Source organism: Molothrus aeneus, chromosome 1 (assembly GCF_037042795.1).
Source record: "Molothrus aeneus isolate 106 chromosome 1, BPBGC_Maene_1.0, whole genome shotgun sequence".
Lineage (NCBI taxonomy): Eukaryota > Metazoa > Chordata > Aves > Passeriformes > Icteridae > Molothrus > Molothrus aeneus.
Genome location: NC_089646.1, coordinates 108,331,944 through 108,359,246, shown reverse-complemented (window position 1 = coordinate 108,359,246; position 27,303 = coordinate 108,331,944).

Below are 27,303 nucleotides of genomic sequence, written 5' to 3'. Positions count from 1 at the left end.
TCAGATACTTCAGAAGCGAATTCTGTGAATCTAGCCTGCCTCTGAAGTTTAAAGTATTGTATATGAAAATCTGAAAACCAATTACAAATATTCCGTTTGAAAAAGCACCAGGAGCTGTTTGGATTTTTCTTATAGCTTCATTAAGATTTAGCCTGTTAGAAACCAGTATGAGTTTATTGTTAACTTCTATAGGAACACAACTTTCAATCACATTTCACCAATCTTTGCCTTCCCTGCTATTGTCTGAGTGGCTGTTTTGTTCCTGCCTTTGCACCAGCATTCAAGGGTTAACTCTGGTAAGCACTGTGCACAGCCATACAAAATAATTCAAATAGTGTATGATATTCCTCCACAGGTGTTAAATTACAATATTCACTTTTATTCAATTAAACATGGGAACTAAAACATTCCCTCTAACACATGCTGCTTATTTCCAGTTTAGAATTATAGATGATAAAATGTTTTCAGGGAGCTTTCCTATATTCATTCTTTGAATTTTCTGATCTAAAGCTCTTGTGATAGCTTGATTCTACGTACATGTGCCGGATGTGTGAATTTGACATAATTTTATAATCTCTTATGTATATATATGAATTGATCTTCGTATTGTGTATGAACTGATCTTTGATGGACTTGTGTATCAAACTGACTTTACCCCCAGTGTGTCCCTGGGATGTCCACAACCTTGAAAGAAATCTACTTTGACCTAGGGAATTCTCTCAAGCTGTGCTGGCCATGGTATGAGCTGCCAAAAAAAAAGGAGAACCTCCACGACACCTTCATCAGGGATATCTTTCTTCTTTGTACTTGCTGTGGTGCAAGAGGAAAATGCAGTTACTTGGGTCACCTTGGTATAGCAATTACAATGTAAAGTCTGACTGTAAAGCTCTCTAAAGAAGAAGAAATATAGCATTTTTTTCTTCCTTGTGTCATTTGGAAGTGATCATTTTTGTCACGATTATCTGATGCAAGCCTCACAGAGAATACCCTCAGTGATCTAGGGAGAAAGTCATAAAAGGATTTTGCTTTGAGTTGAATTTTATTCCCTGAGTTCTCAGCAAGCATGTGTGAGATATACTGCTAATTTGAGAATGAGTATTCAAGGAACATTTTAGGGAAGACTAAAAGTTGTTGGTAGGATCATAACAGCAGTGGTAACTTTGAAATGACATATGAGCAGGAGACAGATGCTTTCTGTATGGCTACAGTCTATCCATATACTCACTTGGAGAGTGTGTTTTCCCTTCTAAACTTTCTTTAAAGTTTAGGAAAGATTTGGGAAAGATAGGAAAAAATCAAATCTTCATCCACATATTTCTTTATTCCAAGAATTTCCAAAGGACTTGTCCTTTTGATCCTGCCTGATTTATCTCTCGATTCCTTCAGAGACATTTGGTCCCTAAAATGACTTTATAAAACTTAGCCAACATAAGCAAAGAAAGCATAAATGGTAAAAGGGAGCTAAGGATAAATTTTTCCTTCTATTCCTTTCCTTGTGCTAGAGCGAGCTGCTAGATTCTAAAGTTCTTTGATGATATTTAAATTTGTACCAAGGATTGGCCTCTCACCTATACATCTAGGGAGCATTTCTGAAATCTAACCACAGCTTCTACATTTCAATAAATGCTTGTCCCCAGGAAATACCTGAAGTGTAAAAGATGCAAGACTGCTGTTTGCTTTGATTCTGACTTTGCTCTGTTATAAGTTCCAGGTGTTTCTCTTTTTGAGAGTTTTGTTTCCTTTGCTTTTAAAAGTGAAATGTGAGAAGTATTTGGGATTCTTTTTTCGATTTTAGGATGTGAACTCTCAGTCCAAACTTTGAAAGAATTCCTGTGAAGCTGTAGCTAAGTTATGCTCCATGATGATGAAAAAATGTTTTCTGTGTCCACAGCTGACATTTGTAGAGATATGAAACTTACTCTGTTTTTTGCAACTGAGAGCTTTCTTTGCCTACAATACTCTGGCTCTAGGAAAAGAATTCTTTTCCTGTATTTCCCATGTATCTTATGTGGCTTTGATTGTATGACATCTTTACCTTTATTTTATATACCAAGAGTAATAGAATCAGATTTGTAGTTCAATATATATATTATTAGAGTATTTAGTTAGGAAAAAAAAACCCACTACTATCACACAAATCACAAATAGAGTATAATATTCTTATTAAAGTTGCTAAAAAACAAGTCATTGACTGTTTAAATGTATTAAAACCCAGACAATAAACTTATAATCTAGTTTATTAAACATATTTCATTATTAGGCCATCGGAGACTGGAAGCAAACATAAGACACCATAAAAAAAATCTTCTAGGAAAAAAATCCTTTTCAGTGAGTTTCCTAATTACTCCCCTTATTATTGTCACCAGAAAATTCCACTGGCAGCACAATAATTGTCCCTAGGACGACAGATTGGAACCTTTATTTGAAAATTAGGAATAGTGTGAGGATTACATGGGCAATTTGAGCATATATATCTATAAAAATAATCCTTTTATGAAAGAACGTTATTAAAAAAAATTGCCAAAAATACATGAACTTATTCAGCTTCTGTTAAAAAAGAAGTTAAACTAGGCATGAAAAATCTATTAAAAATTTACAAAGTCCTTTAAGTCCTATTAGCTATTAAAGCCAGGCTAATAATTTGTACAACTTCCATGTGATTTTATATCCAAGATGTTCACTTTTTTTTCCAATTCTAAATTTCTGAGAAATTAAAATTATTTATTTGTATGATTGCTTTGGCATTTTATGTCATGATTATGGCCAACACTTTAAAAAGTCAAGATTTTTTTTTGTACAGAATAGTATATTTGCTTAATCCCAGAGCAGAAATTCTCATATAGGCAAGAAAATGTCATATACAGTAAATGTTTGCCCATCTTCCTTGAAATAAGTTAAATATTGTGGCAGGTTGGCTGGCAGTATGTTGGTACTATTAACACAAAAATATCTGCAGGACAGAACAAATCTGTTCATCCAGGTTAGATTCTCTGCATAATCCCAGTGACGTTTTTACAGACAAAGACAAAAGGGATAATACTTATTAATGGTGCTGTTATCTGTGCCCACATCCTTATCTGAGATAGCCTTTTATATTGAGTTTTCCTTCAGATGAGAAGCCTTGTTCAGCAGCTGCAGTCTTCAGACTGGGAGATGGTTGCCTGTGTCTTCAATGCTTCTTTTTTGATACCTCATTAAATTAAAATACCTGATTCAATACCTGATTAGTATAATCAGGTAATAATTAGTTATCTGCAGTTTGAAAATACATAAATATAAGGTTTCTATTTTGTTTGGACATTTTGCAAACTGCTTGGTTTTGATGTCAGTATGGATAAACCCACTATGGTAGAATAGACAGGGCTGGACCACATGTGCCAGCAGTGAGAAGTTATCATCATGCAGGCAAAATGTTAGGAAAAAAATCCCCTGGAAAAGTTTTGGTCCATGCCAGACAGTTTGCTCAAACACAGTGCCCAGGTATGAACTGGAAGTAGCTTATCCAGTTTATTTAAAAATGCAATTTTGGCTAATAATTTCCTGCAGTAACAACAGTTTTTATCACCACCTCCTTGATCTTTACCCAAAATTCCTGAGTAAGGAATTATAGCTAGCACATCTTCCTGTTCTAAATCCAACTGATGCCTGAAAAAGATTGATTTTAATATCATTCAGGATGCTAAAACTTGTGCCAGAAAATCTGTTTAGAAAAAAGCTCTCTACCAGTCATCTTCAGATTTTTCTTCAGCCACATCAGAATTTCAATAATAATCTTATTTCATATTTGAAAATTTCTTTTAGTTACTTTTTCATATCTAAAGGTAAATGATATTTCAAATTAATGCTTAGACTATGTTTCTGTTTAATATCTAAAAACATATTTCAAGACGCTCTTTTTTTTATGAAAATCATTATTTGATATATGCCTAGGAAAAAGGAATATGTATTGAAGATATTCTCTGACATAAGATTATTTTCATTTTATTTCTTTACCGTGGCACCTCAGCTTACTAATGCGTGTGTGCAAAGCATATCAGTCAGATACACTGAGGTCTTGTCTTTTGCAGCAGACTGAACCTGGCCCGCACTCTGAATGCTTCCAGATATTAATGTGGATTCTGAGTGGAAGTACAGCCTTGTAGGTGTTTAATTTGGGGACATGTGTTGAATAATACCTAGGTAACTTTCAATTAATATGTAAAAATTATTTAATTTAATATTTTTTCAGGGATTTTCCACTCTCTTAGACATTAGTACAGAAAACCCCAAAGTTAATTTTTTTTAAAGGGATGCTAATGAGATCTCTGCTACTTCAGTACTCAGATGTTCACTTCACCTGAATTTCACTCAGAAATCCAAAACTCGAAACAAAATCAGAAAATTCAAAATGGAAATGTAATCTATGGAATCTCATGGACTAAGAAGTCTGACAAAGACAGGATTCTTTATATGAAAATGTAATCTAATGCCCTACTAAGGAATAACTCTGGAATACAGAGACTTTGTTCTGTTTCTCCCCGTGAGACACAATGACCGTGGGAATTTTTAAACAACTTATAAGGAATGCAATAAAAATGGTTAAAGGGGTTTACATTGTGATGTAAAGAATGAAGCAGAGATTTCCCTCTATTCCTTTTTTCCATTCACTGATACTTTTCTAAAAAGATCCTTACCCTGCTTGACAGTCTTATAGATTGTATGAGTGTCTGCAATTACTATCCCTTCTTGGAAAGAAAAGGAAATTTATTGTGATCGGCTTGAGCTGTTGCTCTTCTTGGAATTCAGTTCTGTTTCCTAAAAACAAACAAAGAAAGAAAACAGAAGGGTGGATTAAAAAAAAATGGGGAGAGGAGAGGAAGAATAAACAGCTTAGGGTCTGGATTCTTACCTGCATGATTGTTTCATAAAAAAAAAAAAAAGGAAAAAAGAAAAGAAAAAGACATAGCATGTGGTTTTATCATCTGCTTCAAGATCTGGCAAAAATGCATCAATGTCAAAGCATTTAAGATACTGCTTTCAACTTCTTTTCTGGTCACAGGCTCACAACAGTGCTGCCAAAAATCTGTCTTGGCTGGCAAAGTCAGGCTGTTTTCAAACAGAAAGAAGGATTTAGATAAGAAAGAAACAACTGAATGCAGAAGAGAAAAAATATATTAGAATGGGTGTAAATGAGAAAAATAATAATAATAAAAAGAGTGAGGTAATAATTCTAATCAGAATGCCCAGGATAATACTGAGGCCTTATCGAAGGCAAAGAGAGCTTTCATAATCCTTTGGTTCCCTGTCAACTTATTTTCAAATATCAGGATGATGGAGGCTCATAATGTTTGGGGAGGACTGTTGCCATGCTGGGGAGGATGGCAAGAAGTTACTGGCATGTAGCTGGCATGCCTACCTCTTCCTATACATTAAATATCCACAAATTGGTTAAATTGTGGCTTATGAAAGATTTTACAGAGTAGCCCAATTCCTTCAGTCCTTTGTTTACTGCTTTCAAAGTACTTTACACTGAATAAGACATAGACTTTCCTTTGGTCCTAGAAACTGAAAATTGGACAATTCTGCTTGTATTTTATGTTTTATAAATAAGTTTTTTACATCTGTAGTCACCACTTTCAAAAAGGCAATGACTGTTCCCTGCAGTAAAGGAATAAATCAGGAATGCATCATTAACTATGATAATACAGTCACCAACATCAATTGCTATTAAAATATATTTTGTCTTTCTGGTAGAGTCCTGTATATTTCTAGAGCAGAAAAAAATAATCCCCTTAAAACTCAGAGGAGCATTTTCAGGACCTAAAGGAAAAGTCATTATATGGGGCAGGTCACTTGGCATGCTTCCCTTTTTTCAGATAGCCATTGATTACTAGAAAATGACCATTAAAAACCTGCACTACCTTGTAGTAGGCACTATGTTTTAAATTATTTTCCATCAATGAAATCACAGAAGCCTAACATGAAGGTACTTCTCTGCAGAGAACTTAAGGATAAGTATCAATAACATAGGGAAGCCGCTGGAAAAACAAGGAATTTAATATGGTCCTTTCTTAACTCATCTCACCCATAGGGGGAGGAATTTACTGGTAACAGTATGCCTACAGTTAAAAAAAATTATTGTATAATTATGCAATATCAAAACTGGCAATAAAACCTAGGATAAATCTGTAAGGTAATGTCTACTTCCTGAAATGGTCCATGATCTGAATAAAAAACTTGCTTTATAAACACAAGTGGAAAGTGCCAGAAAGGTATAAGTTGCCTACTGGAGTACTGCTGATTTGGTGGAAAACTGCTCCCAAGAATGAGCTAAAATGTTTAAAGTAATCTAAGATGCAAATGTAATGCATTGCTCCAGGAGCTCTATAATTGTTTCTCAGCTTGGCAGTTCACTGAACTGTACTGAGTGTTAGTCAGAAAATGAACAGATCTATTTTAACTTCAAGCAGATCTCAATGGCTGCAACTGGCAGAGAGATGATTCTTAGCAGTTGGAGATGACATCCTCCTTCCCTGCTTCAGTAAAGCAGAAAGGATTTGTAAAATAAAAGTAGACCTTTCATCTATGTATCAGATAGGTAAAAAGAAATTATGGGCTAGACAAAATGTTAAAAACAGCGACTTACAATAAGACTTGCCTAGTTAATACTAAAAAAAACCCTATATTTTTAAACACAGATGTTATGATTTTAAAGTGCAAAATTTCACTCTTTCCTTCCTTTCCAACAACAAAAGAGATGAAATGCAGACATTTTAAATTAACAGAAAAATAATGAAATAATCACAATAATCACTAATCTTTGTATTTTTACATATTTTCCTGATAGCTTTACATATTTTCATCTGTACTTATGAAACTGGTGCAAACAGTAACTGAATATAATACTAGTTTATGTATATAAAGGCATTGTCATGAATCTCACAAAACATCCATCTTGGTGAAAATATACCACTTTCTACAGCTACTGCATGTGACTCCAATTACATCGGAAATACAATTAATTTAATTGACACCATTAGCACAGTCTCTCTTAGATGTTTCTTAAAAATCTCTATCTAGCATATCATCAAATCTAGATAATTTCATTTTATAGTAGCATGTAACCAAGTAACAGACTGTCAGGTCAGTTTTCTTCACAGTGGGAGTCACAGAATAACAAAGGACTAGATTTACAATTATGAAGGGGAAAATCAACATCAAAAATGGAATAATTAGAAAAAATTAGAATACATAGTATTACATACACAGAAATCCAACACTGAGTTTGATAAGGGGTGCTTATAATGAAAAGACAGATTATTTTTCAGCTTTAAAAAATGGATTTAATACTCTGTAGAGAAATTTAAATGGCAGATTATGTAGTAAATATTTCATGCAAAGATCATATATTTTATACAATTTTCCCAATATTTTAGTATTTATTCTGATTGCTAAAAAGTATTGTAGCTGTCATATTCCCTAGATTCCCTATGAAACTAGTTTTATTGAAAAGAACAGTTTCTGAGCTTCATCAGTTTTTCTGGTCAGAAAAAATATGAAAAATTACTTAACAGTATTCATACCCTAAATTTTTCAGCTATCTTCTTACTTTGACAAAATCCTGCTAAAAAGATTGAAAAGACACTGTAGGATTTCATGTATGTGGAAATGTACTAAATATCTGTCTTGACTGTGGTGTAGTTGGCTAATACCCTAAGAGATTTTTTTTTTTTAGAGTGAAGTCTTACAATGAGACTGGGGTAAAATGTATAGAGAAGAGAGGATCAGCTGCTTCACCTGGAACATTTTTTACCCTAATTTTTTTTACACTTCATTTTGACTTCACTGGAGCTTCCATTTCTGACTGCATATTCCAGGTTGCAGCAGGCACTTAACTGTGTATTCTGGCAACACCACCTAGCCCAAACACTAAGATATATGTCTTTATAGACATTATATATGGTGTTTCACTTCCAAGTTACTAGTGTATTTCTCAATCCCATTTTTAAAACTTGTGCTAACTTGAGAGGAATGAATGCTATCATCTCTTACACATCACTTTTTCTGAATAACTTTTTTATCTTGAAAGTATTCAGGCAAGAGAGGTTTTATACTAGCTATAGGAAATATTCTTTTCTATACCAGGGTGGGAGAACTTATTCCACAGAGACAATTAAATGAGCCAGACAAGGATCTGGCTGTCATTTTTATAGATAGGACAACATATAAACTCTCACATTTAATTGGTGTGAATGTGACAAGAGAAAACTGAACATAAGGTCTCTAGACAGCCAATAAATCTGGCTCGTGTCTTTCTCCCTCAATCAGACAGAAACTGGCTATTTTTATATCTTGGGTTCATGTACAATTCCCTGTGTGTGTGTGCAAAAGAGGGCGGGAAAGAAAGCTTTTAACGGGACAAAAATGCCATAAGCTTGCTTGTTTTCCTCTAATATCTAAAATATTCTTCAATCTGTAGTCCTTCTGAATAGGTCAAAACTGCTTTTTTTTTTTCTGTATGATTTTTAAAGTCTCCTCCTGTTCTAGGTCAGAAAAGTCAGAAACTTATCATCCCACAGACATTTCATGATTTATTTTTCTCTTATGTTAAGTAATGTACATGTCTAAGACAACACTTGGTCTCTATAGGAGCATATCATGCACAGAACAGCAAATGAAGGCACATAGACAAAGAACAAGTTGCCCAATGTCAAGGAGTGGTATTTTCTGAGAAAGGAAGATGTAAATCCCAGCTGTCCTACATTCCAGGACAGTACTAGGACACTGAAAGTATCACTTCTTTATCTGAAAAGGCCATGATAAAATATAAGGACGATTAGGAAGAGAGGAAATGCTGAATTTTTGTTTGTTTTCATAGCCTTTTCTCTGAGACTTTTCAAAGCAGCTTGTATGTTCATGACTAAGAAATGCCCACTAGGTCAATTCCTGTTGATTCATGGTCTGTCCACTTCAAAAATACCCCATGAGAATTTGTCATATTTCCTGTGTATAGAGTAGCCTGTGTGGGGCATAGTCTGCAAACGCCACAACATCTGCTTTATTCAGCAAGGATGACTCCCCAAGCAACCAATATAGAGTAGGGTAAGGGGTAGAAAAAACTCAGGATCACCAATGCAATCATGGGGAATAAAATCTGCAGATGTAATACTGTTAGTAATATGGCACATAGTACTCTTTACAGCTCTAAAGGAAAAGTATCCTCCATAAGTTTGCATTTCATCTCAGCTTAATGCACACCAGCTGAAACATGTGGGTTAAGACTCTTGGAAGTTTAGTATTAATGTAGAAATGAATTTTCAATTTTTCGCTTTGAACTTGTTCTCTTAGGTTCTGATTTCAGTGTCCTTCAATTCAAATTTCTAATTTATTCCTGTGGAATGAAATGCCAATGAAAGGAATTGGAAATTGAGGCAAGAGCAAACAGAGCTTACTCTAGAGATCAGAAAGTTTCTGTTCAGGATCATGTAGGGAATGGCATAAGATACCCTGTGCATAAATTTTGCAAACAAAACGACCTTTGAATATGCTCAGATATCTGGATAGCTATATTTAACATATTTCAAAATAAATAAATGTCAATAATTCATAAGGAATAGAAGCAATTCATGTTCATCTTCTATTAATTATTTAGGTTTGCAATCTTCATTTAAAGTATTTCTGACTATCCTTTCTGTGAGCTAAACAGTACTTTTGAAAAATGAGCCTTGAACAAACACAGTAATTTTCTTAATATTCTTTTATTCTACATGAACTCCTAATTCATGTGATGAATGAGAAGTTTTGTAGTGTTAAAAATCATTATGTGAGGTAATAACTGTGAATACATACTAATATGTTCCTATTCAATATTAATATCTGCAGCAACCATTTCATAAACTACAAAAACTACAAGGCAGAACTTAGTTCAAATTAGTAATTGAGCAAAACAAGAAGTACTGCTTTCCAGAAGGCTTTGATTTAACTTTTTCACCACTGAAAAGGATCTGTCTGAGCGATATAATGTAGTAAGCATGGTTAAATCTATCTTTTCACTATCCTGCCAGCAAGGAGATAACTTGTAAGACTTGTGTAGCCCTGCAATCCCTCTTTTTTCTGCTCATGGATAACCATGCAATAACAGATGGAGAAAACACTTCTTGCTATGGATGGAGTAAAAACTTTAGCCTTTGTATTCTCCTTAGAATGATGGAAGCTCTTGTGAATAAGGCAGATGCTCTTGTCTTTGATAATTTTCTCATACATAAAATAGCAAATTTAACTCTCCTGCCAGAGGCAAAATATTAAGAACAGGGGTTGCAGCAATATGAATTTATGATAGAGTCATCATCATGTCTGGGTGCTATAGAACAGAATTCTTATGGAATACTGACATATATTTGGTTATCCTTGGAAATGGTAAAATAAATTTATTGGAACTTTTACTCACACACCCTCATGCTTTTAAATCAATGCCCTCTTATCACATCTGCAGTCTCCTGAAGAAACTGCCTGTAAAAAATAAACAATATGTTCGCAATAAATGATAAAAAAAAATCAGATATTTCTCAGCAAGAGTTTGTGTGAAACTAGGCATTTGGCCTAAGTTTCCAAGAATAGAAGAAATTATATTATAAAAAAAAAAAAGATTGAAACTAGAGCAAGTGAACAAAAAGAAGTGCTTCAATCCAGTGCTGTCAAGCAGCCCCAGAGACAGAAAGGAATAGGCTGGTATAATTTATGTATTTAATATTTTCCCATTGATAATGTATTCTGTGGCTGCATGTGCAGTATCAATAAGCAGAAAAGTATCTAAAATCCATATTATCTCCACTTTGCAGAGAATTTACTTATGAGGTCTCACACTTTAAAGGTATATTGTTTTTCAAGACTTGGTAGCATTTAATTTTAGTCTTTAGCTTGCTGGTTTCTTGTTTTCACATGTGCTTGAAAATGTGATGGCTCTGCAAGTGCAAATTAATAAAGTTTTACTGTGTTTTGTTGCTTTTTCTTCTACATTATTTTATGTTAAACCTGTGATCACATAATGAAAAAATTAGAATGTATCCAATTTAGTTAGTTTAATAATATTTTTATGTTGGCACCTCAGAACACTTTATTAAACACAAGAGGCAAGATTAACTACAGGTAGATGAAAAATCCTTACTTTTTGGCCTTATTTGGCCTTGATACTCTAGTGAGTTCATCCTCTAAGCTGCAAGTTTTGTATTAAAAGCAGTGAAGAAAGCTTTGCAATTCAAGGACTGAGATTGTGAAGTAAGAAGATATCTTACAGCTGAACTTCTGTTTCAGCATGACAGAATGGGTATAGTGCAAAATTTAAGCAAAATTATTCCAAGAGGGAATTTTTTTTTTAAATTGCTCTAGCTTTTTATCAAAAAGTAGGATTGACATGTATTTTAACAATTTTATTTTAAAAAGTTAAATTTACACCAATAGTAGCAATGTCTAAAAAAACTCATTAGAAGAAACAAATACATTCTTTATATCTTTTATAGGTTTTTTTATCACTATATCTTTATTAGTTTTTTATGTGTAATTTGAGATTTTTGATACAGACTGTTGCAAAAAGATGACTGACTGATGAAAAGGTAATAATGTTTATCTTTGAAAGACGGTGGGTCCTCCTAAAAAGATAACCTCCCTGCACACTATTTCCATTTCAGGTAATTTTGTTCAGTTTTACTTGGTGGGTCTTCATGAAACATAAATTTCATGTTCACTAGGACTCAAACAGTCATGGAGGATGGTTTCAAAGAGAGATTAAATCTCAGAACTAAGATTTTCAAATCCTTAACCAGATACTCCAGATGTTAAGTGAGAGGCAGATTACAGATTCTGAATTTACATACTGATTTCAGGGTATTTCTGACATCGAAAACACACTCTAATGCTTTGGAATGTCTCAAATCATGACAGAACTGTACTCAAAGCAATGCAGAAACATCTCACTCAATATACAGGTCTGGCAGTAAAGTGAATTAGAGGGTAAAATGGACATTTCTTTTGCAATGCCAATAGTTTAAGTGCAAGCTCAAGACACCAGGAAAAGAAAATCCAGTTTTTACTCAAAAGTGATGAACATTAACAGTTTTCAAACTTTCAAGATATATGAGTCATTACATGATATTACTTATGCTGGACCACAGACCTGTAGTTGCTTTATGGAGACAGAGAAAGGTAGCTAGAAGTTCTGATAATTTCTTGGTTCCTAATTTATCTACAGAAGTATCTCTCATCTCTTAAAGATCTAAGCCTAAGAATTTGTTTTGAAATAGATTTGGTTCAAGAATACCCATAACCAGTGACTTCAAAATACCAAAAATTCAGACTAGCTTTCTACAATACCTACATTTTTTGAAAATCCTCTCCCTGAGTCGTCTGCTTGTCTAGAATATATGAAGAAATGTGTTTTTCAGTAGCACTGTTTCTTACAGAAGACTAAATAATTATATTCTCCTAATACTGCAACTGATGTTTTCTGTTCACTCAACCTAAAGGCTGCTCTAAAACTTCCCACTCAAGTAAGAAAAGAATTCCCACAAAAGAATTCAGTGACTGAATGCAAAACAAAATGGAGGGAAGCAAAGATCAGAAAAGTGTCATGGTATCTTTTTTTCTTAGAGAAATATCAATTTATTTTCATGTTTTGAAAGACTGTCAAGCTGGTATTTTAATAGCTGATTCATTTAATAGCTATGAACCCTGTCTTTAATGCTTCTTCTGCCACAAAAGCCTGAAAAATCCTCATTAGCACTACTGTAATGGATCATCATACCAGGTGGTACCACTAAACAATTAAGTGCTCATTCAAAGGCTCTTATTTATAAGTTATTTCATTAAAATAAAATTTTCCATTCCAATTAAGAAAATAATAGCTATTTCCACCGATGCTCTGTTTCTTAAAGTAAAAAATATGTCCAACCACTACAAAACTGAGAACATTTACAAATACACATAAATATAAATATAAAGAGGCATTAGCAGAAGAAAACACAATGTATAATAAATAGAGCATGTAAGTTTTTAATGAGTCAAGGCTTGATGTGATTTAGTGACTAAGTGTTTTACCGAATAAAAGGGATATTTCTTCTGCAGCATAAATATTTTATGTGCAAACAAAAGGCATTAGAGTTCAGAAATCTAATCTTCATTCAAATCAAACTGAAACCTGGTCTTACATTTAAGTTCAAATATTTTACCAAAGCTATCAGTTTTCTACCATTTAGGATTATTATTCCTACAGTTGACAAATAATTGCTGCTAAACATAAGGTATACATGCAGGCTGAGAAGGGACTGTGTCTTTATTTCAGTATCCCATATCTCCTCAAACACAACTTTTAAAGGAATCTATGAAATCAATGTTCATAAAGCAAGAGTGCTAGCATATTCTTACTACTTGGTTAGTGTTTATGGAGATTGGGAAGTAAAAAAAGCAGGATATTGGGAAATATCCAAGTTTTCTAGTTCAGAAAGGAGTTCAGGGTTATATAATGGAATGGATTTTTGTGAAAATCTAGATAAATCTACAATGGAGACATCTTTGCTTAGAGCACAGTGTCCAAATGTGCACAACGTCAAAATTCTAGACATCAGCCTTTGGGCAAAATGTTTCTCTCTAGAAGCGTCTGCCTTTCCCCCCAGCTACCATGAGAGGCTGAATAGAGAGTTCATATATATTCATACATATGGGAAAATCCCCACAAACTTTGGGTATGAGGAAAGAGGGAATTTTTAGAATGGGAAGAAGGAATATAGAAATATTTGTGTCTCCAAGAGCAATGAAGTTGCTGAAAGGTCTGGAGCATGAGGCTTATGAGGAACAGCTGAGGGAGCTGGGGTTGTTTAGCTTGGAGAAAAGGCTCAGGAGAGCGCTTATCTCTACAACCACCTGAAAGGAGGTTGTAAACAGGTGGAGGTTGGTCTCTTCTCCCAAGCAGAAATTGATAGGATAAGAGGAAATAGCCTCCAGTTGCACCAGGGGATGTTTTGATTGGGTGCCAATGTCATCCTGGCTTTTATTAGATATAGTGTGGCCAGGACTAAGGAAGTTTTTTCCTCTGAGCACTGTACATGTATGATGCTGAGGCTGCATCTCGAGTGCTGTGTCTAGCTCTGGGTCCCTCACATCAAGACATTAAGGTGTTGGAGCGTGTCCAGCAAAAGGCAAGGAAACTGGTGAAAGGTCTGGAGATCAGGAAGAATTTCTTGGCTGATAAACACTGAAATGTTTGGGACAGTCCAAGGAGGTAGTGGAATCACCACTCCAGCAATTAGTCGAGAAATGAGTGGATGTTAGTGTTACGGTATAGTTGACAAGGTGGTGATGTAGCAAATGTTGGACTTGATGACCTTAGACATCTTTTCCAACCTAAATGATTCTGTGATATTAAGGAAAATGTATTTACCAAAAAGATCAAGCATTGGAACAGGCTTCCTAGGAAAGTGGTGGAGTCACCAAACCTGGAGGTACTTAAAATATGTGTAGATGCTGTGCTTAGGGACACATTTCAATGGGGAACTTGGCAGTGCTGGGTTAACAGTTAGACTTAATCATCTCAAAGGTCTTTCCCAACACAAATGAGTCTCTGATTCTGTGATTCCATGTCAAAAGCAAACGGGCAGAAGAGAGGAGAGTTGATGTTACGTAGCAGATGTGTGACTCCTACCTGTGTCAGCAGCATGCCTGGATTCCATGTCTCCCTGCCAGCAGCCGTACTGCTCTTGGAACCAATCAACAGCCTTCACATGGGGCTGCCATCTCCTGTAGTAGGCACCACAGCTCTCTAAAGGATCTCTAGGGTGATAAATCACAGAGGGAGACCATGAGGTTTCAGTTTGACATCAGTGCCAAAGGATATTTGCTGTGTTAAGGTGTCTGCTATGAGCATGGGTCTGTGTCTGCACTTGCTGTTGAGCCAACAGCAGGTGCTCAGCAGAAGGTAGCACAATCTGCCTGGCTCATAAGTATTTTTCTTGGAGGAAAAAAATCTTGGAAGACATACTGCAAAGTTAGCATAGATGGGTATTTCTACTTGTCATTAGAAAAATGGGACTGTATGAAATGATATCCGTATCAACTGAAAATGTTTCAATATGAGCATATGCTAAAAATGTGTCATCCTGCAAAGTTAAAAAGTCCTGTTTCAGGACTGTATGACAGAGCACTCACTAAGAACATGATATTTCCCCCAAATTATGTAATTTCATATTTCTGGAAAGGTTCCATTTCTTAAAAATTTCTGGGATGCCATATAGGGTGAAGCTTCAATGAACCATGTGCAGATAGTTTCTGGTAATAACCTTTGGACCAGGTAAGGGAAGATCTGGAAAAGATCCTTGCCAAGTAAAAACTGAGTAATCTTTTTGCAGATTAAACCCACTTACAACCTGTGCACATCTACCTTTCTCCTAGTGTTAGTTAAGAAAGTACTGGTTGCACCAGTAAACCAGTATTAAAACTGACGATTTATCACCAGGGAGTTGTTGGAGGATTGGAGCAGCAGGGGGAAAAAATTCCCATGATGAAATTCAGTTTACTACAGAATCAGAGAAAAAAATCCAACTCTTCTGAGAAATGCCTCTTCTGAGTAAGTCAGCTGGAGGAAAAACTCTTCTGGGAAATACCTCTCCAGATATCCTTGTAAGAAAAGTATTTGGAGGAGAAAGTAATGCAAAGCGAAAATATATTTTTTACATATATCTAAGAACAGTAAACATATTGAAAAATTAATAGCCCTAAGAAGGTATATTCTTGCTAAGCAGAAGGCATGGTCAAAACTGATAAAACATTGAGTGATACTATGCATCAAAACTCAGTCTGTTACAAGTGGCCAACTGGTGTGAGCTACATATCCAGCATATGAACTTCATTTTTATATTTCATTTTCATCTCTTACATGTATATTTCACACTTGAAATTTGCTTTCTGAAAATACCAGTTATGTTTTTCTGTCTTCACAATTATGTACTAATGGCTATGCTTTATACAATATCTTTAGAAATTTAACACTAAATGAAACAAAACCATATTTTTATGTAAATTCAGATTTTAACAAGACTTGCATGTGTCTGATTATATGTAAGCAATGGTCATACAGAAAACAGAGTATGCCAGGAATTCTTTTAAAATCAGAAGATTTTATCCAGAAAAAAATATAGTTTTAAAGTTCTGGGTAAACTATTCCGATTATAGTTTTCAGTTTTGGAAAGAAAAGTTAATATTCAACAACAATGGCTTCTTGAATCTCAATTATTTTGAATACCTGACCATATAATACTTCATTAAGCAAAAAAAAAAAAAAGGCCATAAACCTAAACCCCTACCAATTATGTATAAAGTTATTAACAAAATGCTGGCAGAGTGCCTGATCTACATGCCAACCCTGCAGACACCAGTGTCAATAATTGTATTTGAGTTTTAATGGCAGGTACTCACTCGACAAATAGCTATGTCTATGCATTATATGAAACATTTATGTAGAGTTGCATTTACAATCCATACAGTCTGTTGCATCTCATTCCAAATTATTGCTTCAAGACAATAATCTTTAAATATCAGTGACATAAAATATCTGGGTTATTCTGATATTATGAATAATGTTATTGTAAATTTTGTGCATTTACCAGGTATATAGAATTTACTTTAGACTTACAGTGGCATTGAGCTTTTATTTAGGAAGAAACAAATGAAATAAAATTGTATGTATAAATTTTCAATGGGATAACAGGCAATGAGAAGTATTGTTTCCCACCACTACTGCATCTAGTAGCCTTAAACAAATAGGCTGTTGTGTTTTGTATGCTGTAAAGATACAACAAAATACAACCTCCCTCACAAGGATCTGATAACATCAGTGATACATAATACTAAAAGTTTAAATGGAAAACAGAAAACAGAAATACATGAAATTCATAAAAAAACCATATTGCAGCAGACCACCACATTATTGTAAGTATGATTTCTGGGGTTTTTTCTATGCAGGCAAGTTTTCATAGATTATGCTTTCAAGCAGTAACAGGGAGTTATGGAGACAAGAGCAATTGAACAGACAAAATCTTCTAATGGTCAGATTGCTCATTAAAAAAATATTATGAAGGAATTGCTCTATACTTGTATTCAAAAGCCTGCAGAAGAGCAATAACGCTGACTTTTTTATGACTCTTTTTCACTGTAAGTTAAATTGAATAATTCCTAGAATGTTGGTGATGCTGGATATTCATTCCTGTACATAGCTTAAAAATTTAATCTCTAGGTTTTTTCCCATAAATTAATTTGAGAAGTAGTGATAATTTTATCATCCTAATCGCAGAGGTTTTTTTCTGCCAAAAGGATTGTAGTTATTATTTTTTTAATGTAACAACCTTCTCCTCTGAAAAATATCTCTATATATTTACCAAAACCACCTGCAAAACCAAACAGTAGTGGAACTGATCCAAAACTGAACGTTCAGTTCTAAGAAATACTTAAAAATACTGGACTTTTTTCAATTGACATACAGTATATACATTTTTAGTCCATAAAAAAATTAATACCCTCCTCCAGTGTCACACTGTTTTATAGACCAAACAAAGTCCTTTAATAAAAATCATAAATTTTACAGGAAAAAAAAATGTTCAGAGATTGTTTGATAGCTTTTAATTAAGAAGTAGTTCTTAATAAGAAAAAGAAGTAAAAATCATCAAAGTTTCTATTTTATAAGGAATAAAAAATCAAAAAGTCATCTTTGTTTCTCAGAAAACAAAGATTAATAAACCAGAATTTTGACAACAGTTTTGAAAATCTTTCGTATGTTTATGCTGGCATAAATATTTTTTGTAAAAATAAACTAAAAGAAAATGAGCTTTAACATATTCTGTTTCAAGGGATGTACTTGCACGTCCTGCTACATGCAAGTAGCAGCACAAGAAGACTGTTTAGGCCAACAGGTACCTAAAAAACGTGTCCTGGTCACCTCATCAGAATGTAAGGAGCCTTGAGCTGACTTCAGGGGCTCAGGGTGTAGGTGGGGGTAGAGGACACAGAAAGCAATGATTGATGCAAGCCCCAGCTCCGTCAGAATGGATGGCAAAACTCACAGCATCCAGACCATTCTGTCACAGCCTGTTTTACACACCTTTCACAGGCACAACGAGGCAAACATCGTCTACTAGGTTGCTGTAGGATACTACTACAATGTCTGTGTGTTTAGTCATGCTAAATTCATATAACTCTTTTGCCATTAAAACTCAAATAAAATTATTGACACCGGTGTCTACAGGGTTGGCATGTAGATCAGGCATTCTGCCAGCATTTTGTTAATAACTTTATACATAATTGGTAGGGGTTTAGGTTTATGGCAATGTCTGTGTGTTTAATCATGCTAAATTCACATAACTCTTTTGGTTTGGTGATTGTCCCAAAATTAAAATGGCCTTCATCTGACAGTTTAGAGGTTGAGAGATGAGAGAAAGACAAAAGGATTTCTTTCTTTCCTTGTCACATCCTCCTTTGGATGGGACAAAGGAAAGCCTCCCTTACAGATATGATATTCCAGATAGAATAGTCAGCCTCCTGTCTTCATCTCCTGGTTCTTACACTACAGATAGAAAAATAGAAAACTAACTTTTTTAGGCTCTTTTAGTCTTATTATTTAATAACTTGCATAGTGCAAAGACCAGTAGATTGAAGATCAGCCCTGCTATGCCCAGCCTTGTTTAATCCTTGCTCTCAGGATTTGTGAGGAACCGGTGGTCAACTGGCACCTCGAGATCTGCATCACTGGTAGATTGCCACAGCTCAAATATCTCCCAACCATCCTTCTTTTATTTGCTTAAGAAAACATGTCAATGTATACCAAACAATAACAGTTTCTATTACATTTTTATTTTGTGGTAGGATATTTATATTTAAGAGGAATTTCCACAATATCCTAGTGATGTTTATTTTACTTGAACAAAAAAAAAAAAAAAAAAAAAAGTTCTAGGCAGAAAAGCAATAAATCCTTCAAATTATATCTACATCATCTACATCTTTAATATTTTTTCAACTTCTTCTGTGTTTTTCCAATGTTTGAGAAAAAGTTTATATAAAGTTGTAGAAGTATAAAAAAAGTTTATATAAAAGTAGTAGAAGAAAAAAAAATATTATGTAGCCAGGAAAGTGTAGTACATTTGAATACATGCATACACACATAAATAGACACATACATAAATTTGGATAATTTTAGACAATGTTACGCATTTCATCCAGTGCAAGTCCTACATCAAATAGAAATTTCAACTGCAATTCTAGTCAAGTTCTTACAAAATAACACCTAATGAACAAAAGATCTGCCACAACAACTACAGAATACTTCTCAGGTGGAGAAAAAATGATTATGGATTTAGGAATGGGAAAAAAAGGCAGAAATTATTGCAATTTTCAATATTTAATTATTTAATAATTATTTAATAATAATATATTGTTACTTAATTTAAGAAATTACTGTCTTCAGTGCAGATTAAAAGCAGAGCCATTACTAACAATCACTTTCACAAAGCAGTTTCTGGTATCAGGAAAATCTCTTCTGATCCTTACCTACTGAAAGAATACACAGAATATACGGAGCTTGGGATTCAGTGTCAATTAGAGAGCAACTCTCTACAGTTTGCCCTGTAGTAGGTGTCAGGCAATGAAAGGTTACCAGCTGGCTGTGGGAGAAAAGAAAATTATATGCTAATAGGAAAATGTGTTTAGTTGTATTCTATATTTAATGAGATTATTGTAATGTGGTTGCTTTCTCAGGCTCATAAAAACACAGAATACCCAAGGAATACCTTCTTCCCAGAAGCTTTTCAATTCATGGAGGAGGAAATGCTGACTCTCCATAAAACACCATGTAACCTCTTTAGTAATAACAGAAGTGCCTTAGAGTTTCAGAGTCCTCCTAATAAAATTCCTCAGAAACCTCTACTCTGCAGTGGTGCTATGCCACCTCTATATTGTGTTGGAAAAACACCAGCCTGAAATAAGAGAGAAAAGGAACACAAGTGAAAAAAATATGAAGCTTTATAACTTCAAAAGTATGATTAAAAATGTGAAACATGCTGGGTTTTTTTTCTTTTTGTTTTTTGAATGTGTGGAAAATAGATATTACCTAAATCACATAATTTTTATTTAGTTAATTCTTGAATCTTTTCTCTGACTTACTGCAATCATTTAATGAACCCTAGTGTACTTATGATGAACACATGACCCTGCTAAACCCTAGTTAAAGGCTAACAGCTGAAGCATATTAGATGAATGTCCTTGGAATTCAAATGCTGCTACATGAAAAATAAGAAATTAAATCCTATTCAAAACAACCATGAGTGGATGATCTTGCATTTTTAAAGCTACAGAATTCAAAGTCTCATCTTGCTCTTAGTCCCTTTACTGAGATCATTATCTTGTCTAATGGCCTGAAATTGCTTTTCATAGACTCAGTCCAGTTCCAGCAGTTATAAAATCCCAGCTCTGCTAACACTGCACAAAACTGAAAAAGGCTGGCCCATAGATAAGTAAATTTCAATTAAATCCCAAGAGCCAGGCCAAAGTTTATTTGTTAAGTTAGAAGGTTACCATGGGAAAGTATATACTAACTTGCAAAAATGAAATTTAGTGGATAATTTGTTTTCAGATTATTATATCATGAACGAGAAAGGAAAATAGCTCTTGAATTAGATAATAAATAATAACTATCCTAATACCTACCCTAATAAAAAAATAACTCCAAAAAGACATTGCTGAAAGTTCTGAATATCTCACCTACCAAAGTAAATAATTTCCTTTTTTTGCTGTAAATGGCTCATCTGTACAGTCGCATAAAGCTTATTTTGCAATAACTGCTTTTTCTGGGGGGTGTGAACCACAATTTACTAAAACAGGTTTTGCTAATAGAAGTTAGTTACTGTATGAAGGTAAATCAAGGATTTTTTATTTTGAAGCATAAAATGATGTTTCGCATGAGCACAGAATCAGAATAAAACTTGAAGCAACCTGATTTTGTATTGCATGTTATCTATTTATATATGGAAAATTATGAAAAAAATAATGTAACCTTCAGTGTTCTTTTTTCCGGGTTACAGAAATAGTAAGTATAAAGCAGAACCTTTGTTTTCTCAAAGAAGTCTATACACCCTCACACATCACATTTACAAAATCAAGAAGTCAGCAAATGCTCCTACTGCCAGCAGCGTGTCAACACTGCACAATTGAACAGTTGCTGAGTAGATACTTTTCATAACTTGAAGGTAGTTGAAGTGGTTGCTCTGTGAAATTATTCAGTCATAAATGATTGGAATTACTCGTGGCCTCAAAACTTAGTGAAAGGAGTTGTCTGGGATTGTGAAAGGACATCATCCGATGCTCAGAGTGTTTTATCTTCTTTGTGAGCAGTGTGTTGATTCTTCACATTATATTCAATGGAAAGCATTGCAGCAATTTATGTGTCTTTTGACTGTTTTCCTTGTAATATTCTGTGATAGTAATTTTTCAGGTTTTCTTGTTCAAGGGGCTAAAAATGAAGGAGTTTAAGTTTCATCTAAGATGAGAAATGTTGATTTTGATTCTGTTTGGCAAACTCCTGAATGGGCTGCAATTTAGTTATGTAATTACCTGTGAACAAGTCCCTACAGCTGAATTTCATTTTCCATGGTGCAAATCAATTAGTAGTTTTTACAAGTCATCACTTCTTTTGCAAAGAACAAGTTTTGACCCATCAGGGAGGCAAAGGGCACCCACTACCCGTAGCCTTGAGTCCATCAGCCTTGTCATTTGTAATGAAAAACTGACAGATTTTAGTTCAGCAAATTTATCTGGGTGTGTTTGCTTGTATTTATCATGTTGAAATGTTTTGTAAGAAGAAGAAATTAATAGGTACCCAGAATATTTTCAGTCTTAAATTCAGTGGTGATCAGAATTTGTAGTCATAGGGTATTACATTCTAGAATAATAGAGTCATAAAATAGCTTGGGTTGAAACAGACCTTAGAGGTCATCTAGTTCCAACCTCCCTGCCATGGACAGGGAAGTTCCACTGGATCAGATTACTCAGAGTCCCATCCAGCCTGGTCTTGCATGCCTCCAGGGATGAGGAGTTCACAACCTCTCTGGGCAACGTATTTCAGTGCCTCACTATCCATGCAGTAAAGAAATTTTCCTAAGAAGAAATCTTTGTGTGTTTCCGTTCTTGAAGAAGTACTGACATGGTCAGATTGATTTGCTGATCTTGCAACATGCAGTTTGCCCAACATTTGAAATTTTACTTAGTTCATCTGTCCAATTGCTTGATGCATCTTCTGCATTTAGTTTGTTGCAGCATGAGTTTCTATAAAACAGAGTCCTAATGTGAGTCACATTTTATTGGTGGTTGCAAAATGTAACAGATATCCCCTGTTTTAATATAGGCATCTAAAATATACCTAAAATATATTAGCACAACTTTATTGAAGTTTCCTAAATTTGCTGAAATCAGTGGAGAGGTATTAATTCACTTTATTTCCACTCTGATAGCTTACACCTACTAGTCCCTACCAGTTATAGCCTCTGACTTGTAAAAGGAAATGTTCATCTTCCTCCTCAAACCCTATTAAAACTTTGTAATAACAGCATAACCTTTTATTTGGAATAGAAATGCTGGGGATTTTTTTCCCCAAGAGATGCAGCTACTTACATTTGTACCTAGTGAATGAATACAACAGTATTTCTGAAAATCAGAGCTCCTCCTGGGCTGTAGGATCATTGTATATTTTTGTATGTAAGCTGTTCTGACTTGTTTCCCTTTTGAAATGGAACCCTTGAAAGCTACAGCTGCAACTATGAAAATGCATGAGGAGTTTAGAGTCTTTGTGAGATTTTATTCATCTCCCTTTGACAAGGCAGCAAGTTGTTTGTGAAAGACCTACATCAGATGCTTATGTTTGTGCTATGCACTCCCATGGTAATAGGTTTCTCATTTTAATCAAGGTTTAGAATTTTCTTTCCTTTTACAGATATCCTGAAATTTCTGTAGAAGGAAAGATTCTTGTGATTATTCTACTCACTGAAATTTGAAATAAAATTATGGACTTCTGGGAGCAGCTTGCCTTTTCTTCCTGAAAGATGGAATGGCAGGACAATTGCTGACAGTGAATTGTGGTTTCAATGGTAGAAGTGAGGTACAGTTGACACAAGAATGAGGGTGCCCCCTAAAGTCTTCCCCCAGAGTCTCACAGTAGGATCCAGGAAAGAATAGTAAATTGCAATTCCTATAGACAGAGAAAGTATTAAGTAAATATACACTGTTCTATCTTACAATCTAGAAATCCCAGAGGCCTGGAATCCCTTGAAGACTTATGAAAGTGGTACAAGTTAAAGTATTTTCATGCTTGCTTCTTCATACCTAAAACTTGAAAATCTCATTGTTTTGAGCTGATCTACAAGACCTAGCAAAAAAGAGCACAAATGACAACAGCTGATTATAACAAAACACAGAAGACAAGAAAACCTAGGCAATCACAAATATCAGGTAATTATGAAATCAATAAGCAATTCAGTAAGTCTGAGAAAGTACTTACCCTTTCAGAATAAAAGCCAGTGTCTGTGCAATAATAGATACTGTGTCAGATCAAATTGGTCAAGCTGATAGAGTCATTGGCTTTATTGTACATGAAAATATTGACTGGCACCACCAAGTTAAAAAAAAAAGCAAGGAAACAGAGGAAAGACATAATAAAGACATTTGGTGTAGTTAAAAATATAGGAATATAATCCTGAAATTAAAGAGCAGTTAAATTCTTGGTTAACTTAAAATAATTTTACAGCCTTGACTGTTTTATCTTCTTAAATGTGCTTCCAATTTCTCTGTTCTTTCTCTGCAACCCAGAGCTGTGATTCTTGTTGCCTATATACTGTGTCTGTATTTAAAGGGTAAGCTGAGGAAGACTTTGCTTAAAGATGTGCAATAAAATGCTCTAGCAAGTTAGTTCTGCCTCTTGAAAAGAATACCTGACTATTGCTTTCATTTGTTTATTCCAAAAAAATTATAAGAAATGTGAATCTATTCTCCAGAAACACTTAATTTTGCTTGGGAAAATATCATCAACCATTCACAGACAGATGTTTTATTTTTGTTTTGCATCCTACACACAACTGTTTCCTGTACTAGAGATCTTGGCCTTATCATATTAAAATATGACAGGCTACAAGCCACCCAGATGAGATGAAGCTTGTGGAACCTTCCTTTTTTTTTTCTTTTTTTTTCTTTTCTTTTTCTTCTTCTTTTTTTTCCTTTCTTTTTTTTTTTTTTTTTTTTTGAGTGCACTGTGAAAGCACCATGAAATTTTCTATTTGAGCCAGCTGTGAAGCTTCCAGAGGTTTCCTCTACAGCAAGTACTGGGTTAAGATTAAACTCGGCAAAACGCCTGAAGAGATACTGAATAGATTTGATACAAATTACACTGTCCTGCTGGTTTGAAAGTACACATTACTAGAATCATTAACCATAATCATCCTCAATTACAAGCACTGTAAGCACACATACAGCAGACCAATAAATGAAGCCATTGTTTTCATGCAATGCCCATAATTTAGAAAGACACGGCCACCTCATCCACAGTTTGACACAAAGATGTAATCTCCAGTAGAATATTCTGAATTATTTTTGTGATCTGAAATTGATGCCTCTTTCCTGCCTCCTTTTTCCCCATTCCTACTAAGAGAGTCAGTTTTTCTAAGTCTCATTATCCTAGCTCATATAAAAAACACATTTTCAGTTTGGAGAGGACTCAGAGAGCTTTTTATGAACTCCCATAAGCAGCCAGCAGGGTTCACCACTTTAAAAGTTTTCTGCATGAGAATCTTTCATGAAGTAACATTGTTGACACATTTCTACTGTGAAAACAGCATGGAAAAGGTACAGATCATGATAACAATGGAAGAGCTTATTAATAGACTTGCTATCCATTTTTGGGTCATCTCCTACTGTATTAGAGTCTTCTTGCCAGTCCTGCATGTGAGCAATGCTAGCAGCACATACAGCTCACATCCAGATGGAGAATAGAGTTATAATACATTTTAATAATGTATAGTCTATTGTATGGTGCCTGTAAGTAATATTATGGGGGGTACTATTACAGTAATCTTTTCCTACTTGTTTCCTACTTCCTAAATTGTTTCGTACCACTTTCTCTAATGAAATTACACTTTTGAGAAAACAATTCACTGTGGTAATGGGAGGTATTGAAAATCCCTCCTGGTTTCACTGGGGTAAGTATCTTTTGTACTTGCATATAGCATACAGTACTGCATGTAGCACTGATAACACTACCTATTATTAGATCTACCAGGTATTTTATAATGAGAGGGTTTCTTTTCATTTGTTCATAGCTTTAAAAATTGTATATATATATATATATATATATATATATTTGGGTTAGTAATTCTTGCACATCTGTCACAAAATTGGAGCATTTTCACCTCTTTGGTGAAAATTTTGCTTAAATGCTTTATTAGCTCTTAGAGAGGAATTAATGAGGTTAATTCAGTCTTCTGCCTATCTTAAAATATAAGTACTTTCATGTTCCCTCCTGGGTTTTAGAAAACAAGATTTAAAGGTGTTTTTGGGTCAAGTGTACACATTTTGTTGTCCCTGTGGAAAATGATCAAAGGTTAGACAATTTATAATGTTTCTAAAATTGCAATTTGAGCTGAGTTGGAGACAATTTAAGACTTCAGCAGGTAGCATACTCTGAGGAACCTACACTGACTATGCTAGTTGATGACATTTTCCCAAAATGAGGTTACAAACTACTACAGGGCTGTCTTTGACCTTTGCCAAGCTCACAACGTGCTGATGAGCAGTGCTTTTGATGCTATCCCAGCTGTACTGAGTTTGGAGAGCACTGACCCAAGCTCTGATGTGGAAGGTTTCTTAGCTATTGATGTTTGCCCAGCTAGAAGAAGTGGAGGAAAGTGAAGCAGAGACATCGCGTTGCCTCTGAAAGCCAAAGCCGTGTAGTTCTGCTGTTTGGAGTGGAGGTCAGCTCTGTTCTCTCTTGGGCTACATACATAATCTTCCCCCAGAAAAGATCTTCCATGGATACAAACAGACACCCTTCATAACATGGCCAGCTCAGTCGTGGAGGCATCAGTGGGCTGAGGACATTCTGATGGAACAGGTAAGATGTGAGAACAGAGGAGCTCCAGAGCAGGGAGCAAAGTGTCATGGTGAATCATGTGCTGCTCTGTGTGAAGCAGCTCTTGGATCACGCCCACACTACCACCAAACTGCCTAAGCAGGGGCACAGGAGAGGCCCAGCAAAGTTCACCACCACTCCTGAACTTTTCTCTCAGAAAATCACTTACAAAGCTTTTCTGCAAGCCAATCTCACAAAAAGAAAAGGAAAATTTTCTCTAAGTCAATTCTGAACTTGGCATTTTAACAAGAGTATCCTCCAGCAGAAATTACAGTTCAGCATTCCTGAGTCTTATGACACAATTTGGAACTCTCTGAGGGTTGTAGGTTTGGTTTTTTTTTTTTTTTTTCTGTCTTTAGGAGGAAGCTATGACAATAAGCTGAAACTAGCTCAGCACAATTATATGCAGTTGGGACACTTTTAAATAACTATTTCCAACAAGATGTGGGAACACATTAAAAGGCCTTTTGCCATCAGCAGAGCTGTTTCTGAATATAGTGACTAGTTACTCTAAATGGGAAATTTAAGCTCCACATTCTTTTTAGATTTACATCATCACTGAAAAGATTTTAACACAATAAGCATGTTATTTATTGCTTGGTCAGAGTAAGGATTAGTTTGGCTACACAAAAGGGATAGCTGAGAATATGAGATATGGTTACAAATTGCTTCCAGGGGCTTTTTTGAAAGTTAGTAGTATTTAAATTGAATCAGGAATACATCCTTTGATATTGGGTTATGAGTAGGGGGATAGTATCTGAGAAGATTTATTTTCTGAAAATATTTGGAATTATTGTTGTTCTTGACTTTGCTGGCTAGTTACTGAATAGTTTCTGATTTCACTCTAAAACTGCAGAATATTACATCCTGGAAGTTCAGCATATTCCCAAAGTGAGCAAAAATCTTGCCTCAGAGCTGAAGTCTTGATCTTTATTGAAATACAGACTATTTTTAGCTAAACTAAAAATGTAAATATTTTCTTTAAAGTATATGAACTCTTCTGTAACTTTACTTCGGTAGCTTATGTTATCATAAAAATAATATATTAATTCCTTTGTGAATTAAAGAAGAAGAACGAAAGACTCTCAGTAACACAATGTCTGTCTAGATAACATCTTTCAGTTTTTCCT